Source organism: Mirounga angustirostris, unplaced genomic scaffold (assembly GCF_029215605.1).
Source record: "Mirounga angustirostris isolate CCGP_5_RB_7025 unplaced genomic scaffold, mMirAng1.0.hap1 SCAF_14, whole genome shotgun sequence".
In the NCBI taxonomy this organism is placed as follows: Eukaryota; Metazoa; Chordata; class Mammalia; order Carnivora; family Phocidae; genus Mirounga; species Mirounga angustirostris.
Genome location: NW_026991722.1, coordinates 55,942,080 through 55,960,205, shown reverse-complemented (window position 1 = coordinate 55,960,205; position 18,126 = coordinate 55,942,080). Strand labels below are relative to the sequence as shown.

The 18,126-nt window shown below is 37.7% G+C and overlaps 1 protein-coding gene across 8 annotated transcripts in view; it reads right to left on the bottom strand.

The window, feature by feature from the left end:
• The window catches only part of ARHGAP28 (Rho GTPase activating protein 28), a 225,329-nt gene that overhangs the window by 179,208 nt on the left and 27,995 nt on the right, over window positions 1-18,126 (bottom strand). Inside the window, exon 1 of one of the 8 annotated variants that reach the window (XM_064577902.1) lies at window positions 442-1,057. The exons of the other annotated variants lie outside the window; for them this stretch is intronic. The gene's annotated coding sequence lies outside the window, so the exon portion shown is untranslated. Of the gene's footprint in view, window positions 1-441; window positions 1,058-18,126 lie in introns of those variants that run through there. 8 annotated transcript variants of the gene reach the window in all.

Genomic DNA, 18,126 nt, shown 5'->3' with positions numbered 1-18,126 from the left:
AAATTTGCCAATATAAAAATGTTTTTCACAGGCGGATGGCTATCTTACAACTTACACTTTGTATCTTCATATCACAAATTAACTGCTTTCTCAAGTTTTATTAAATTTTTCTTTTTCAATTAATGAAAAATTCACTGAAATGATCAAGCATCACTCTTCACCAAAAGAAACTCGTAGTCGGTGGCTCAGTTGGTTAAGCATCTGCCTTCAGCTCAGATCATGATCCCAGGGTCGTGGGATAGAGCTCTGTGGTAAATAAATAAACTCTTAAAAAAAAAAAAAATTTGTAGTGGGAACCTCATGTCTATGTGGATTCCCCATACATATGAAATTAAATTTAATTTTCCCCTGTTTAAATTTTGTAGTGGGCTTATTTACATCATGTGTATATAAACCAAAACAGAATTTGACTTTCTAAGAATATCTTTATTTTCTCTTTACCTTTATCCTCCACACTCAGTCAGGAAAGTTTCTGCATACTCAAAAAGCAGAGGAAAATATAAAGCCATGTTGAGATTCAGATCCTGGCCAACAGTTAGAGCACACTTAACTGACTCCCCATTAACCACTCCTCAATACACATAGCATGCAGTGTGAATGATGGGGTCCCTGCAAAATAAAAAAAATACTTCATTTCATAGAACTTTCAACAAATAGTAAAACAAAATGGATTAAGTCCATAAATGCCCATTCACACGATGGTATTTTAAGAAGAAAATTACTGAGAGACTAATGTTATTGATCCTGCTGAACATCAAGGTAAAACCAGTCACCATTCCACTATTTTTTATACATCAGCATTTGTCTTTATGCAAATGAGAAAGCTTCCTTTAGTGGCAACAATCCAGACTGTAGTAGTTCAACAGTGGATTTCATCTTTGTAGGTAACTGCCATATCACAGAGGTTTTTATCTTATTATCAGGGTACTTGTCTTATCCAATGAGACTATGTATGAACCCATAAACACAGAACAACATAAGCCTTTATAAAGTGCCTTTTTCAGAAATACCGAATTATTTGATATCTGTATTTTCTTGCTCTACTTCTATTAAGTGGTAATAATAGCAGTAGAACTGATAACGAAGGCAATTTTTCAGTCAGCTTTCCACAGTGGGGGCAGGGATGGCAGGGAGGCAGAGAGAGAGGCTAAGGAGAAGGAAACGAAGGACAGTAAACTCATCCCAGGCCTGAATAGAATCTCTGCCAGTAAAGGCATGCTTCATTCTGATTGGTCTAGTGCTGACACAGAACAAACGATTCCTTCATTCATCAAATGTCCTTAAGATTGTACCTGGTACCAGGCTCTGTGTTGGAGATAACAGATACAATGTGAAGCAAAGACAGACGTTCTTGGCCCTTGTCAAGGCTGGTCTGAAAGGAAGGTCAATCCTTTGGCTGCAATTACAAAATGGTGATAAATGTCATGAGTGAAGGCTTCTCTGAGGAAGAGCTGCTTGAGCTCCAGCTGGACAGATGAGTATGGTTCAACTTGGTGCACAGGGTGATGAGGCTGATGTTCAGAAGAACATTACAGACAGGACAAACAGGGCAAGAGGAGTGTGGGGCATCTGAGCAGCTTGAAGAAATGGGAGGCGCACCGGTGGCTAGAAAGGTGGATATGGCCAAGAGATGCTGACCTGGCCATGGAAAGGATTTCAGTTCAGTCCTTATCCCTAAACAATGGGAAGCCATTAAAGATAATTTTAACCAGAATTTTATTATTGCCTCCTCAAGATTTTTTTTGTACCAAGTACACTAAGAGGAAGCATGGAAATCTTAATGAAAATAATTTCCATGAGGGCGCCTGGGTGGCTCAGATGGTTAAGCGTCTGCCTTCGGCTCAGGTCATGATCCCAGGGTCCTGGGATCGAGTCCCACATCGGGCTCCCTGCTCCTTGGGAGCCTGTTTCTCCCTCTGCTTCTCTCTCTCTCTGTCTCTGTCTCTTGTGAATAAATAAATAAAATCTTTAAAAAAAAAAAAAAAAGAAAAGAAAATAATTTCCATGAGTCTTCCAATATAGAATGTATGTATAACACGGACCTTTAAACATACAGTAAAAATAACTTCACTCGATGCAAAGGGAAGGCTTAGTCACAATTTTCATTCATCAAACAAGTATTTATTGAGTACTTCACTATATGCCAGACATGATTCTCAGGTTCTTCTGATTCTTGACATTCACCATAGAACAAGATAAAGACCTTTACCCTCATAGAGTTTAATTCTAGTGATACAGATAAAAATAATACAGACAGGAAATAAGTAAACTATGTAGTAGTTAAGAAGATGGTGTCATGGAAATGAGAAATAGGGTTAAGGAGGATAGAATGAGGAAGCAGAAGAGAGAGGTAGCAAAGTTTGGTATTAAACAAGGTTTAATTAATTAAACAAGGCCTCAATAGGAAGATGAAATTTCTATAATTTTGGTTGCTCATCAAACTTTGAAATAAAAGAGGGCGCCTGGGTGGCTCAGGCGTTAAGCGTCTGCCTTCGGCTCAGGTCATGATCCCAGGGTTCTGGGATCAAGCCCCGCATCGGGCTCCCTGCTCCACGGGAAGCCTGCTTCTCTCTCTCCCTCTCCCACTCCCCCTGTTTGTGTTCCCTCTCTCGCTGTGTCTCTGTCAAATAAATAAATAAAATTTAAAAAAAAAAAACTTGAAATAAAAGAATAATTCTAGTGCCATTTCTAAACACACTTCAAGTTTAACGTCTGAGACAAAGAGATCAAAGGAAATATTAGCTATTGCTCAAAACTTAATGCTTCTGTATTTTCGGTCTTGTAATGGTCCTTCTATTCTATTAATGGTCCTTCTATCCTTGTTTAGGGATAAGGACTGAACTGAAATCCTTTCCATGGCCAGGTCAGCATCTCTTGGCTATATCCACCTTTCTAGCCACCAATGTGCCTCCCATTTCTTCAAGCTGCTCAGATGCCCCACACTCCTCTTGCCCCATTTGTCCTGTCTGTAATGTTCTTCTGAACATCAGCCTCATCACCCTGTGCACCAAGTTGAATCCTACTCATCTGTCCATACTATATAACATTTTGAATACTGGCTCATGATTTTACTGCACTTTTCATATGGCAGTGATTTATTCATGAGCAAAAGAAAACCAGTATCACCAGTATTATAACTTTAGCTTCTTTCAGGGATAAATGCTGACAGATTTTTATCTTCAATTCAGTCCTTATGCCAGTAAGGTAAAAAAGCCCAAAAGATACTTCAGAGTAACAGATACAGCAGGAGAGGAAAATAAATGGTGAATGTATAATACTAAAGTAATAGTACTTGCATAATAAGTACAAAATTATTATTAGCTAATACCCTTAATTACAAGCAAACTTTAAAATAAGTTTTAATACATGTCAAGATCTCAACTCATCTCTTTTTTTGGAATAAAAAAAGTCTGGAAGTAAAACTATAGCTTCCTTGACAATACAAATGGTCCCAAAATGATTACTGGGAACAAAAGAAGCAAAATGATTGTCAGAGGAAACGTGCTCTGAATCCAGGAGAGCAAATACTTCTTGTTTACAGTAAGCTGTGAACAGCCAGCTTTGACTGTTAGAAGTTATGTGCCAATGATTATTAACTCAACTACATACTGAGAGCATTAAGTCATAGGATGATTGTTGCTTTTATGCTGTACTTCCACGAAAGCTTGATTTTACTGCCCATTTTCCACAGCTCTTAGGTAGGCTTCAGTTGTAAACAACAGCCTTTCGTAATTCTATAGAAAACAAATGATGCAGCCTATGAGTAAAACCTTTATTATTTATATATAATATATTATAATACCAACACATACTCAACAAGGAAAGAATAACATATTCAAGCACCATTCTCCATTTACAAGCCAAATGAATTATTTGCCTTACCTAATAGATTATGTCTTTAATTTTGATCATTAGTGGCCATTAACAAATGAAATTTTTATTTTTCTCAAGTGTTTATGTTTCTTCTATTAGAAAGTCAAACTGTAGTCTAAACTTTCATAGGGAGACATGTACAATCAAGATGCCATGCCAGACTTAAAATAAAGATAGTAATGGTAAAATATTTTAGATGTCTACTAGGTGCTGATTAGTGTTGTAAGTGCTTCACATATACTAACTAATTTCATCCTTGGTACCACCCTATGAGGTTGCACTATTACTAATATCATTTTACAGAAGAGGAAATGGAGGCACAGAGAGGTTAAGTAATTTGCCCAAGATTGCACAGCTAGGCTTCTGATGTTGTATGAGACACAGAGCAGTTAAATAATTTGCCCAGAATTACACAGCTAGGCGTCTGACAATGTTCTAGGTACAGAATTAGACAGCTAGCCTCTGATACTGTACAAACAGATGAGTAATCCCTCAGTGGGTGCCAGTTACTACCTCTGCTTTCACACTGCAGGAATTTACATTTTTACAAGTCTTCTACTTCTGGGAATGATATTTTTTTTTTTTTTGTCTCTATGGGTATAATATGCTGAATCAGGAAAAATATAGCGTGAGGAAACAATAATACGTTCTGTGAGCTCTTCAGCCAGCAGGTCAACTTCCTGGGATGAAAAGCCTTTTCAATACAGTAACACACTCCCAAGGCTACAAGAGCGTTTGCAAACAGCATAGTAACAGCATGTGGGAAGGTGGTATACTGAAAGGTAAACAGCGTAGAGCTCTGCCTGGCACAGATGCTTGGCTTTTACTGACCCGGAGGAAAAACAGATCAATTTAGCTCTAAAAACAAAACTTAACCTCCACATCTTGGAAAGAGAAAAAGATGCTACATCTATTTAAGAACCTGTCCTGTAAATCCATCTGTAAGACAAGAAGAATCATACTTGGTCAAGTATTCTCTTTGAATAGAAGACCTGCATGGAATATGTAATCACTAGGTGATGTTTTGTGACTTATGGAAAGTGAAGGGAAAAAAACAAATATTTATTGAGTTCCCAGGGTTGGGCCAAACACCATGCTATGTGGTTCCCATTTCATCTAATTAAATCTTGACAATGTACCTATATAAGGTACATTTATAGTGTTTTTGTGTTATTCTCCCTGTTTCTAAGGATCAGAAGAACTGAGGGTAAAAGAAGTTATGTAAATTGCCTGAGTAAATCCGAGGGGAGGTCAGAGTTCTACCTTAGATCTGTCAGACTCTGAAGTGTCACACCCCACACTGCCCCGCATGGCTGTCCCACCTCAAACAAGCATCTCTGTAAGAGGCTGGGTCTACTTCTTTTGGAAGACTAGATTTTATCATGGTCAAGGGCTGAACCCTGGGGTGAGACTCTCTGGCTTTGAAACCTAGTTCTGCTGATGACTGACCAGCCATGTAAACTTGGGCAAGTCACTTGACCTTGGTGTGCCTCAGTTTCCCCAGCCATAGGTAACAGTACCTATATTGTAGTACTGCTTTGAATGCTAAAGGAGTTAATATACATTAGCCTTTAGGGTTATGCCTGGCACATATATGCTCAATACATGTTCTTATTTATGTTATTAAGGAAACTGCTATAACATGAACCACTGAAAAGCAAGTATTATGTGTGAAGTCCAGTATTACAAACCTATTGTATCCCCACTGCTTTATATAATCCCTGATATAAAATAGATGTTCAATACAGTCTGATTAATCTGATAAACAGATTAATATCTAGACCAAAGGATTATAAATAAAAGTTCTTAAAATGGTTTATTAGGCCCAATGTTATCTGACCTGCCATCACCTCTCCTATATTATCTCCTGCTCCATGCTGCCTTGTTCTCTCCACTCCAGTAACACTGGCCTTCTTGCTGTTTCTTGGGAAAAAAAGACACCCCAGGGCCTTTGCACTTGCTGCTCCCTCCAGCAGATTAGGCCTTCTTCAGATCTAAATTCAAATTCTTTTTCTTAGTAAATCTCTCTCCCTCCCACCACCCCATTTTAAATTGCAACAACCCTTCATCCAGGTCTCTGGCCCCCCCTTATACCTTAGTCCATCCTTTATTTCTCCCCACTGCACTCATTTGTCACAATACACTACATACTAAAAAGCAACTTATTTATTTCATTTCTTTTCTACCCCTAGAATGTAAGCTTCGTAAGAGCAGAAATTATTGGCTGTTGTGTTTTATATACTACTATACAGTGGTATATTTCTCAGTACTGAGAAGAGGGTCTGACAATACATATTTGTTTGGTGGTGAATGAATATGAGCCATAAATTTACTAAAGATCATTATTTCAACTTTGTGTGAGTCTGAATATAGAAATACCTAATGATGCATGCTAGGAAAATAACAAAAGGACTGGTCTTTGGGTAAAGATGGGTATGAGATACTAGTAAAATATAAATCCTCCTTTTCTAGAAAGCTACTAACTTGTATGTAAGTTAAATTGGTATTTCAATTCCCGTATTGCATCTATAATCATGAATAGTAGAGGAAGTTATCTATTTTACGGGTAATGAAAAGATAGTCTTTTTTTTTTTTTTTTTTTCACAAGCACACACAGTAAGTAGATACTGTTAAGGCTTCTCTTTGCCTGAAACAGGCTGACTCTGCATTTCACCTAAGTTAAATGTCTTTATTTTTTAATCAGCAAAAGTATGACCCTCTGTCATGGCTTTCTAATCCTAAATTTCTAAAGGGAAGAACACAAAATTTTCTGTGCCCTCACCAGGTCCCACCAAAATTCACTGTAGTAAGGGGCATACAAAAATGCTTTGAGCAGGGGTGCCTGGATGGTGCAGTCCGTTAAGCGACCGACTCTTGGTTTCAGCACAGGTCATGATCTCAGGGTTGTGAGATAGAGCCGCACGTCCGACTCCCGGATCATCACAGAGTCTGCTTAAGTTTCTCTCTCCCTTTGCCCCTCCCCACTAAAATAAATAAATAACTCTTTTAAAATAATGCTTTGAGCAGAAATGTTACCCACCCACTCAGGAAATTTTTTTAAAAATCTTACTTTTGTTTCCTAAATTATTATTTTATTAATCTAGATATAAAAAGACTAAGATAATACAGATAATATAAATAAACTATGCTTTTTTGCAGATTCTTAATACAGTAGAACTAAAAATGCATGTCCTATGTCACATACATTGCAGTACATATAAGTATAGGTCAGTCCACACACTTTTTAATTAAATTTGATACGATATATAGACAATCCTCCATAAACACTGAATTTAAAAGTTAATGCTAAGGTTTCATTTTTTCAGTTTCTTTTTAAAATTCCAAATCTTATTTATCTTTCAAAACCCTACCAAAATTTTACTACCTCCAAGATATCTTACCAGGTTCTCTTACTATTCTGAGTTAAACACTTAATTTTGGATGCCATAATGCCTATATTCTACGACTTACTTACATATTTGTCTCCCTAGGAGACTGTGAACTGGAGGGCAGGACATTTATCTGTGTACGCCAGAGTCTGGACAACACATGGAATAAAATAAGTGTTCAATAAATGTTGAACTGAATTACTGAATCAAAGTAAATAAATAAAACGAAGTTAACAAACCAAGTCACACAGTCACACAGTATAAATTAAAAATAAACTCCAGTGTTAGAAAGTAGGTGTACTTGGTTTATGGCTGTATCAATTTTTTGAAAGGCACTTTTGATAATGATCCTTTTTTTAAAAAAAAAAGATTTCATTTATTTGAGAGTGTGTGAGCGAGAGAGAGAGAGCCTGAGCAGGACGAGAGGCAGAGGGAGAAGTAGAAGCAGGCTCCCCGCTGAGCAGGGAGCCCAATGCAGGGCTCAATCCCAGGACCCTGGGATCATGACCTGAGCCAAAGGCAAATGCCTAACGGAGCCACTCAGGCACCCCATATAATGATCCTTTTCTTAGAAAACTTTTATATGTGCCAAAATAAATTGTGTGTAATGATTAGTTTTATCTAAGTGGAACTATATTTGTTTCAAAGGTTTTTCTCAAGGAACTCAGCTTTTAAGGCCACTGCCCCTATAAAGCTCTTCTATTTCCTCAGGTAATAATGCCTGCTGCCTCTTTTGTGTCCCCAGGTCCTGAATACATTCTATCCCAGCCCGTCTCCTTCATTAAATTTATTTGCTCTCATGTCTGACTCTCTCACTAGATAGAAAACCCTCTGAGGGCAAAGACTATGTTATTTCATATACCTGATATCTGGCACACACTAAGTGCTTAATAAAAATACACCAAAAAAAAAAAAAAAAAGAAAAACCACACCTTCTTTGAGTTTAAAATTTTAATTTTGAACTAGCCTGACTCAGCTCTAACTGGGGTCCCAGAATCTGGATATGGGCCCATTTGCCAATGTTAATGGACCCTGAATTAGAGGAAGTGCTAACTTGCATTATTTTTTTTCTAACAACAAATAATTCAATAATAGAGCTATTTGCCCTTCATTTCACTGAAATTATTCAGTCTTATTCTTTTACGTTTATGTGAACTCTTCCCATGGAATTTCCAAATTAAATTGTGTAGAATTATATTTTATCACCCATATCCTAAATTTATCATATGGTGGAACATAAGGAATAGTATGGAGGACATTAGGAGAAGGAAGGGAAAAATTAAGGCGGGGGGGAGCAGGAATCAGAGTGGGAGACGAACCATGATAGACTATGGACTCCGGGAAACAAACTGAGGGTTTTAGAGGGGGGAGAGGTGGGGGGGTGGGTTAGCCCGGTGATGATTATAAAGAAGGGCACGTTCTGCATGGAGCACTGGGTGTTATAAGCAAACAATGAATCATGGAACACTACTGTGTTGTACTACATGATGTACTGTATGGTGACTAGCATAATATTAAAAAAAAGGAAAACTTTCTTTAGTTTTTAGTTTTGATAGAACAAAATAGCCAAAGGAGGGCCAACCAGATATAGGAATATAGCCTGGATATGTAATATTTCTTTTATTTTTTGTCAGAGAGAGACAGAGAGTGAGAGAGAGCGAGCGAGCACCAGCAGGGGGAGCAGCAGACAGAGGGAGAAGCAGGCTCCCTGCTGAGCAAGGAGTCTGATGCCTGACTCCATCCCAGGACCCTGGGATCATGACCTAAGCCAAAGGCAGATACTTAACCAACTGAGCCACCCAGGCATCCCTAGACTGGATATGTAATATTTCTTGATAAATGTCTGCTTTCCTAATTCCTTTCCCTGACCCCAATAACCAGAACTGCAAGCAGCATGGGGAAAGAACAAGAAGCTATGAAGATGCCATACTCACTTGAGCCCTCTCAGCCACACTTCTGCCCCTTCACCCTCTCTCCTGAGAGAACTGCTGCTGTTTTCCTTCCCCAGCTGCAGGCCAGGCACGATTTCTTTGGAAGCTAACTTGCCTCAGCGTTGAAGCTGGGAGCCTCTCACAAATATCAGTCGGCCACACACTGTGCTGGACACTGGCCAACAGATTAGTGGGGAAAAGTCCAGACAGAGTTTGTGTTCCTGGAGCTTGGAGACTAGCAGAGAAGAAAATGAAACAGGTCTTTGCAATAACGTTAGATGAATGCTACGATAAGGTGAATAACTCTGGAGGAGTTATTCTCTGGAGTCAAACTCTGATACCTGTGTTAAGAATATATTCTACCTTGACAAGAACTGAGGAAAAGAGATTGGGTCATTTGTAGATGAGTGCATGGCTGGCAACTCCTCTTTTCCCCGTTTTCTGATCAGTAGATGTAGGATGATAAACCTACCTCCCTCTTAAAGTAGTTGTAAGAATTTAAATGGATGGGGGCGCCTGGGTGGCTCAGTCGTTAAGCATCTGCCTTCTGCTCAGGTCATAATCCCAGGGTCTTGGGATCGAGCCCATCAGGCTCCCATCTCATCGTGGAGCCTGCTTCTCCCTCTCCCTCTATTCTTTCCCCGCTGCTCACACTCTCTCTTGCTCTCATTCTCTCAAATAAATAAATAAAGTCTTTTAAAAAAAAAAAATTAAATGGCTGGTACAAGGTACAGCACTGTGAACAGGGCCTGACCCACAGTAGGTGACCAATGCATCTCTGATACGATGCGTCTTATGGAAGGGCAGTCAGTCTAACCCAGGCAGTGTCTGAGATAAAGGGACTTCTAAGCTAAGTCTTGAATGGGAGTGAATTCACTGTAGATATACTACTTTGTTAGGGCTGCCATAACAATGTTCCATAGGCTGGGTGGCTTACACATAGAAATTTATCTTCTCACAGTTGCAGAGGCTAGAAGTCTAATATCAAGGTGTCAGCAGGCTGGTTTCTCCCGAGGCCTCTCTCCTTGGCTTGAAGATGGCCACCTGTTCACTCTCCCCTCTGTGCCAGGAGGCATCCTAGTTTCCTCTTCTTACAAGATCAGTCAGATTGGGTAAGGGTCCACTGTAACAATTCCATTTTAATGGAATTACCTCTTTATAAGCCCTATCTCCAAATTTAGTCACATTCTGAAGTACTGGGTTAGGACCTCAACATATGAATTTTGGGGGAACACAGTTCGGCCCGTAAGAGTGGGATAGGCAGGGAGAGGCACAGAGAAGAGGGCTATTTCTAACAGAAATATTACTCTTAAATAAATACTACTATTAGAAATGTTACTACTTCTAATAACATGTGTGAACTGAAAGAAGATGGTGTAGCATGTTGAAAAGAAACCCAGTGAATGTAAACCCTTTTGCAGTATAGATTATAAAGGGGGAATAGCAAAAGTTGAAGCTAGAGAGGGAAGGAACAACAAATCAGGCTATGTAGGGTATTACAAGATAGTTTAAATATTAAGCAGTGGGAGTTTATCCTCAGAGGAATGGGAAACAATTGTGGAATTTCAAGTAGGGTGCATATGCGGCTTGACTGAACTCCATTTTAGAAAAATCATTGTCTGCATTATAAAGAGTTTTTTGGGGAAAAAAAAGAGTTTTTTGGAGGCAGAGTGAGCACCTGGGAGGCATCTGAAGTAAGACAAGTGAGAAAGACTGATGGCTTGAACACGCCTTGAGGATGTAAGAAACTGATACAATATCTGGAAAGCTAATCAATGGATTTTGTGATGGATGGGGGGCTGAGGAGAAAGGAGGATGATTCCATTATTACCAGCAAATGGGTAGATAATGGTAAAGGAAGATGACAAAGTCAAAATGGACATTTTGAATTTGAGAACGTTATGGGACTGCCAAGAGACCATTAGCTATTGATTGTACTAGCTGCTTATTAAACCCTTACTGTACAACACATAATGTACCAAGAACTCTATAAACATTATCAAACACCTTTCTACAGACAATGAAGCTGAGCCTTAATGGGATACTATAACGTAACCATGGCTCCATATTCCTTCCACAAGCACCCCCAGGGACACCATTATCTTGACCTCTGATACCATAGATTAGTTTTGGCTAATTGTTGTACAGTGTATGAATAAAATTGCTGTGTATGCACTCTTTTGTATATCTCTACATGCATTTTAAAGTCTGCAACCTAGATGACATGATACTCTATGTTGGAAAACCCAAAAGACTCCACCCCAAAATTGCTAGGACTCAGATAGGAATTCAGCAACATGGCAGAATATAAAATCAATGCACAGAAATCAGCTGCGTTTCTATACACCAACAATGAAAAAGAAGAAAGAGGAATTAAGGAGTCAATCCCATTTACAACTGTACCCAAAATCATAAAATACCTAGGAATAAACCTAACCAAAGAGGCAAAGGATCTGTACTTAGAAAACTTTAGAATACTCATGAAAGAAATTGAGGAAGACGAGAAGGAAAAACATTCCATGCTCATGGATTGGAAGAACAAATATTGTTAAAATGTCCCTATCAAAATACCATCAACTTATTTTCACAGAGCTGGAACAAATAATAATCCTAAAATTTGTATGGAACCAGAAAAGACCCTGAATAGCCAAAGGAATGTTGAAAAAGAAAACCAAAGCTGATGGCATCACAATGCTGGACTTCAAGTTCTATTACATAGCTGTAATCATTAAGACAGTATGGTACTGGCACAAAAACAGACACACAGATCAGTGGAACAGAATAGAGAACCCAGAAATGGACTCTCAACTCTATGGTCAACTAATCTTCAACAAAGCAGGAAAGACTATCCAATGGAAAAAGACAATCTCTTCAACAAATGGTGTTGGGAAAATTGGACAGCCACATGCAGAAGAATGAAATTGGACCATTTTCTTACATCATACACAAAAATAGATACAAAACGGATGAAAGACCTAAATGTGAGACAGGAGTCCATCAAAATCCAAAAATCCTAGAGAACATAGGCAGCAACCTCTGTGACCTCAGCCGCAGAAACTTCTTGCTAGACATCTCCAAAGGCAAAAATGAACTATTAGGACTTCGTCAAGATAAAAAGCTTTTACACAGCAAAGGAAACAGTCAACAAAACCGAAACAGCCCACAGAATGGGAGAAGATATTTGCAAATGCCTTATCAGATAATGGGCTAATATCCAAAATCTATAAAGAACTTATCAAACTCAACACCCAAAAAACAAATAATCCAGTCAAGAAATGGACAGAAGATATGAACAAACATTTCTCCAAAGAAGACATCCAAATGGCCACAGACACATGAAAAAATGCTCCACACCACTCAGCATCAGGGAAATACAAATCAAAACCACAATGAGATACCATCTCACACCAGTCAGAATGGCTAAAATTAACAAGTCAGGAAACAACAAATGCTGAGGATTCGGAGAAAGGGGAACCCTCCTACACTGCTGGTGGGAATGCCACTCTGGAAAACAGTATGGAGGTTTCTCAAAAAGTTGAATATAGAGGTGCCTTACCATCCACTCTGGAAAACAATATGGAGGTTTCTCAAAAAGTTGACAATAGAGGTACCCTACCATCCAGGAATTGCCCTACTGGGTATTTACCCCAAAGATACAAATGTAGTGATCCAAAGGGGCACCTGCACCCCAGTGTTTATAGCAGCAATGTCCACAATAGCCAAACTATGGAAAGAGCCTAGATGTCCATTGACAGATGAATGGATAAAGATGTAGTATATATACAGAATGGAATACTAGTCAGCCATCAAAAAAAAAAAAAAAATGAAATCTTGCCTTCTGCAACAATGTGGATGGAACCTAAGGGTATTATGCTAAGCGGAATAAGTCAATCAGAGAAAGACTATCATATGATCTCACTCGTATGTGGAATTTAAGAAACAAAACAGAGGATCATAGGGGAAGAGAGGAAAAAATAAAGGAAGATGAAATCAGAGAGGGAGACAAACCATAAGAGATTCTTAATCAAAGGAAACAAACTAAGGGTTGCTGGGGGAATGGGGTAACTGTGTGCTGGACATTAAGGACGGCACGAGCTATAATGAGCACTGGGTATCATATAAGACTGATGATGAATCACTGACTTCTACCTCTGAAAAGAATAATACATTATATGGTAATTGAATTTAAATTAAAAAAAAATTTAAAGCAAAAAAAAAATAAAGTCTGCAATCTAACTTGAGAAAAATAAAGATTGTTGTAGACAGAAACATAATCTCATGAACTCATTTTCCTATATTCTAGATCCCTGAAATGGATGTATAGTACCTACGCATTTGGATTGCCAGGTAAAATCAGTAATGTGAAATGAATCCAAGGAAGAACAAGGCCCATTTCGGTGTTGTATCCTTTTGAAGGCATTCAGTCGCTGACCCAGACTCACTGTAACAAATCCCTTTATATGAATTAAAGATTAGAACATAAAGCAAATAGTAATGGGGAGAGCAGTTTTAAAGGGAAAGTTCTATTGCAGTACCTTAAAGTAAATGGAGGTAAGCTTTGGACAACAATAACTTTGAAATTAACTCTATTATTTTATCAAAGTAATCCCTTTTTCTAATTAGGAATCTTTCACACTGCTAAGGAACGCACAGTAACCAAGTGTTTTGAATGTATTTTTTAAAACAATAGAAATGTCAGTAAAATATAAACTTTTGTACTAGTTTTTAAAATTCTTTTCTAAAACAATTCCATAGAAGTTGTGCATTTAACTTTCAGTATTTTACTGTATGTTCATTATACAGTGCTTGCTGAATTCTGAGTTTCTTTCTGACCTGGACCTAAGAATTTCTTGGTGGGGTGGAGATTACAGTATTTTTAGGATAAGATCTTCCTCTGATAGTTCTCTTATGAATTTTACTATTTTTGCTTTCAATCACAGTATAAAAAACTTAAAAATTTTACTTGAAGGATGAAAACAATCACATTTGCAAATTTACTGCTATCCAACATTTAAAGTTGCCCAACATCTGTAAAGGGGGAAAAACTTACCTATACATTGTAGTTCTCCAAAGCATTTTCTTTGATCAAATTTACATGGGCATGCATAGTTACAATATGATTCCATTTCAAAGAATATTCACATCATGTTTTAGCATAGTGAGTATTTTCTGTGAACTCCTCCTACAAATCTTCTGATCCCAAGTTCCTATTAACCCCCTAACATTCCTGATTATATTCTGGTGTTTCCCTCCTAGAAAAGAGCCAACAATTAGCACAGCCTTCTTGTTGAACCAAACAAGGCTCTGATTACAATCTTAATTAATCTCCTTTGAAAAAAGAATCAACCACCTGTGACCAAAATTTTGACTGCAGGACATTCTGCCTTTAAAATCAGTGGGTAGCAGCAACTTCTGCATGAAATTTAAAGTCAGATTATTATTTAGCAGAGGAACTCTGCACTTGAATGTGAAAGCCTAGTCTCTCTATATTATCTTTAATTTTTTTCAAGGTCAGATAACTAAGAATCTGTGAACATGTTCAAATGTTAGCTATTTTCTACTTTTCATTTTTGCTCTTGTAATTTCAATATTTACTTCCTGTCATAGATGAGTTATAGATTTCAGTTCCCTCACTCATTTAAGATTGATGCTCCATAAACATCTCAGCTTATTTAAAATTCTTAAATTTGTTGCACAGCTCAAGCTCTAAATATACATATACTTATATATTTTAATATTTTATATATAAATATATTTACATTTATTTTTATACTTATATATAAATATATTTACATTTCCAAAATGAAGACAGTCATTCCAACTTTATACATAGTACAGAAAAGGTATAAAATGATAAAGACTACCCGAAGTGAGGCTTTTATTGATCACTAACAGGATGTTCTAAATGAGAACTAGAATTTCCTTATTCATTTCTAAGCATTTTTTTGAAAGATCTAATTTTTCCAAACTTGCCAACCAAGTCTTTATAAAAATTTCTGAAACTTAAGTAATTGCATCTAAAAGGATTAAAGTAAGAACTAAATCCACATCTGCCAGGATATCTGAATACCTCTTTTAAAACTATATAATATATAAGGCATCACTGGTGAAATAAAGATTAGACAAAAAGAGAATTAAGTACTGAAAAGAAAAAGCCCACTCCATGCTGGCTAAGTATTACATTTTAATTGATTTTTTTTTTAAAGATTTTATTTATTTATTTGAGAGAGAGAATGAGAGACAGAGAGCATGAGAGGGAGGAGGGTCAGAGGGAGAAGCAGACTCCCTGCCGAGCAGGGAGCCCGATGCGGGACTCGATCCCGGGACTCCAGGATCATGACCTGAGCCGAAGGCAGTCGCTTAACCAACTGAGCCACCCAGGCGCCCACATTTTAATTGATTTTTAACCAGCATTTTACTCAAACTTACATTATACAGTGTCACATGTGAAATGAGTATGCTTAAAAAAAAAATCCATTTAATAAAGAAACAATTTCCATATTACTTTAGAACAAATCTAAAGCAGTCTTATGCCCTTACCTGACTCTTACAAATAAATCTTTATTTCCTATTTTGCCTTTGATCTCCTCTGATTAGAAACCACAACTCCTATTTATCTAAGATAATAAGTGGACAGATACCAAAAGAAAAAAAAATCAAAAATACCATAAAATTTCATTTTCAGGTCTTTTCTCCTATAAATCTTTTTTTTTTTTAATATTTTATTTATTTGACAGAGAGAGAAAGAGGTTTGACAGACAGAGGGAGAGTACAAGCAGGGGGAGCAGCAGGCAGAGGGAGGGGGAGAAGCAAGCTCCCCACTGAGCAGGGAGCCCGATGCAGGGCTCGATCCCAGGACTCTGGGATCACGGCCCGAGCCAAAGGCAGACGCCCAACCGACTGAGCCACCCAGGCGCCCCTCTCCTATAAATCTTTAACTAGACCAACCGACTAGGAGAAAAACTGGATAATTTATATTTCCCCTTCTTTCCCTTCCTGCTTTCTGGCATAATAATAAAAAGCAAGCAAGCAACAGACTCTAGAGCCAACTCTATGCCCTATACCAAAGGAGAACAGAGCAATCGTACTTATGATGTATGGATTTTAAGCACCCCCTCATTACCATTTTTCATCTGATACAATTACAGTATGTTTGCCCCAGGACTTTCTTACTTTGAATCTTCTAAACAATATTCCTAGCAAACCTACAATGCAGTGACATATGTAAAAAGAAGAGTTCCTCAACTTTCAGCTTGTTTCCCAACTCCTCCTCTCCAAAACTTGGGAAACAGCTGTTTAACACAGCACAAAGAAAGGACTCAACAGCATTTGGGAAAAGGGCCCTCAAAGTCAAAAATTTCTAGCTCAGGCATTGAACTGCTGAGGCCTACTCTGAGAGAAACACCCTCAAAGCCTCTTGATATGAAAAGTAATCCAAGGGGCAGAGCTCATCAATTTTCTTCTGGAGCAGTGAAGTGTAAGAGCTTGATAGCTTAGTCCTGTTTGTGTGGGATTGAACAACTGTGTTCAATGCTTTTTTCTACTGATCTCTGGAAAGACCCTTAACACCAGTTTTTAAAAAATTTACTAAAATTGCTAAAAAACACTGGCAATTCAGTCTGTCCCTGTGTCTCTGAAGTCACAGGTCCCATTAACTTTGTAATGATAGAAAGAAGGACATAATGCAAAAAAGAGAGATCACAAAATTGGGAAAATTATTTACTCTTGTCATTGCTTAATTTTTAATTTCAGTGGGATAAATAGGTAGAACATCAACCACTACTTAAATGTTCCTTTACTAAATCTGTATGAATTTTCTTTCCCCAGGTAACATCATGAAAGCTGTAAATCCAAGCTTTGTATTAATCATATGTCCCTATAATTCCTAATTCAAGTACACTCTTCCTAATATGCAATGCTGGCCAAGTTTCTGCTCTCATTATGTCTGCATCTGACCCATCTCTCTAGAGACATTTTACTTCTTTAGGTTTTACTCCATTTGCTTCCTCCTCTTTCAATCCTGCTCTGCTCCCCATCTTCCCCATATGTCTCCACAGAATACATAACAGGGCTTCCTCCTGTTTCCCAAACTTTACCATGTTACAGAATGGCTCATTCCCCTAATCAGTTTCCAGTTTCCAAAAAATACTGCTATTTTCCATTTCTGGTAACTATTAAACAGGCCATATTCTCTGTAAAGTGTCAGAAAGGGTATTTTGATGCTAGGTATTTCTGTAAGAGTTATTTTCACTACTCATCTTCAGGTTTTTAACACATTTGTGACAACATGGTGGACCTAGAGAATACGATGCTAAATGAAATAAATCAGAGGAAAACAAATACCATATGATTTCACTTATACGTGGAATCTAAAAAATGAAACAAACAAAAAAAAAACAAAACAGAAACAGACTCACAAATAGAATAATCTAATGGTTGGCCAGAGGGGATGGGGGGATGGATGAAATAGGTGAAGGGGATTAAGAGGTATAATCTTCCAGTTATAAAATAAATAAGACACAGAAATATAATATACAGCATCAGGAATATAATCAATAATACTGTAACAACTTTGTATGGTGACAGATGGTAACTAGACTTATGGTGAACACTTCTTATGTATATAAATATCGAATCACTAGGTTGTACACCTGAAAGCAATACATATTTTCTGTCACTTATTTTTCAATTAAAAAAAGGAAAAAGGAAAAGTTAAAGTTACAATGGGATGTTTCCACTGTGCTAGAAAATAAACCAAAGAGAAACAAAAAATGGGTGAAAAACTCTTTTCAGTAACATCTCTTTAAACAAAAGGAATAATTTCAACAGCCCCAAGTAAACTTCAGTGTCACACAGTCAAGTCCAAAATGTCTCAAATAAGAGGAGGATAAGATAATGACCCTGTGGCTGTGATGTCATTATATGGAATGCAG